This window comes from Muscardinus avellanarius, assembly GCF_963383645.1.
Source record: "Muscardinus avellanarius genome assembly, chromosome: 15".
NCBI classification, from domain to species: Eukaryota; Metazoa; Chordata; class Mammalia; order Rodentia; family Gliridae; genus Muscardinus; species Muscardinus avellanarius.
The window spans coordinates 56,946,210-56,947,805 of NC_137801.1; the positions used below are offsets into that span (position 1 = coordinate 56,946,210).

A 1,596-nucleotide genomic window follows, 5' to 3' on the forward strand; every position below is an offset into this window, starting at 1 on the left:
ATATATAAATGGGCCTGGGAGTGTAGTCTGGAGGTAGAAGGGTTTCCATGAACCCCAGTACCACCAAAAAAAAAAAATGTTAACAAGATTTCATAAAAATCAAATCAAGATTAAGAGAAAGCATATTTTAAGTAAACAGTTTCTGTCTTCAGTAGGTGCTGTTTTTTTAAAATCAAACAGTCTAAGCAGGGTAAGGTTTTTTTTTTTTTCAGAGAGAAAAAGTGCCCCCTCCCAGTTTCCACATGGTTGACTGGTACGGTTGAGTGGCTTAGTTAAAATGAGAGTCATATATATATATATATATATATATATATATATATATATATATATATTTTTTTTTTTTTTTTTTTTTTTTGGTGGTACTGGGGTTCCTGGAAGCCCTTCTACCTCTGGGCTATACTCCCAGACCTACTTTATACTTATTTATTTTTGGAAACAGGGTCTCTTAAGCCTGCACGGCTGGCTTTGAACCTGGGCGATCCTCCTGTCTCTGCCTCCCAAGTGCAGGGATTACAAGCATGTGCCACCATGCCCGGCTTACATTTAAAACAAATGTAGAGCTCACACAAGAAAAGGCTTAAAGAGTCAACAGATTGGCTGCTAAAATGTTGCAGGACCCCAATATGTATATGCTGTTTAGCCTAAAAAGGGTGGGCTCTTGTCTACAGTGCTTTCAGTCATTCATTTTAAGGGAGAACTGGGTTGGTCAGGGAGGGAGGGAGCAAATGAGAGAGACAGGCAGAGAGATGGCTTCTGTGGCAAAAAGAATTCCCCCCCCCATTTTTATAAACCAGGGGTATTTATTTTTTTACATCGACTATGCCATGAATTTATAGGGAACAGATTCCAGCAGCTCAAGATTCTTTCCATTGGTTCTCACCAAGTGTACTTCTCTGGCACTTCAGCTGAACTCAGGTACCTTTTTCTTTGGCTTCCTTCTTCTGACCGTTTTCCTCCACCTGCTTTGGGAAGCTCTCGACTCTTAGAGTGCTTAATATGGTCAATACGTACATTAATTTTCTTAGCAAGAATCTTGCCCTTGACTTGCTTGTTTACCACAATGCCAACACTATGCTGGTTTTGCCATGGAAGTATTTGTGAGGCATTCCTTTTTGAAAGGTACCCATTCCCTTAATGTCTACAATATCACCCTTCTTGTAGATTCACATATATGTGGCCAAAGGAACAACTTCATGTTTTCTAAAAGGCCTAGGGAACATGTATCGAGTTCCTCTCTGATAGGTTGGGTCCCTTCCCCTCCTTTCATGGGACAGGAGGTTGTACCCCGGAAGCCAGAAGTGGAGATGTCGTGAGACTCCAGAGGTCATAAGACTACAGTGGTTTAAGACTCCAGAGGTCAGGAGAGGACCCACATTCCCATGCCGCTAGCCCCACCCCAGGATCCTGCTACATATATACCCTCACTTCCTCTCTGCAGTGTGACTCTGCTGACCGTGACTCTGCTGGTCGTGACTCTACTGCCCGGTCATCGGTCTCTTCCCCCACGGTCGCTAGACCTCGCCCAAAGGTGCCAGTTTAATTAAAGAGGCCTTTAATAACTTGGCTGGTTCTTGCCTCCTTTGCGAGCCCCAACTC

General features: G+C 43.2%; 1 pseudogene across 1 annotated transcript; it reads right to left on the reverse strand.

Moving 5' to 3' along the window:
* Positions 1–817: 817 nt before the first annotated feature.
* LOC308273983 (large ribosomal subunit protein eL21-like) lies at positions 818–1,328 on the reverse strand (annotated as a pseudogene). The gene has a single exon. The product of its transcript is annotated as a large ribosomal subunit protein eL21-like (transcript).
* Positions 1,329–1,596: the final 268 nt, after the last annotated feature.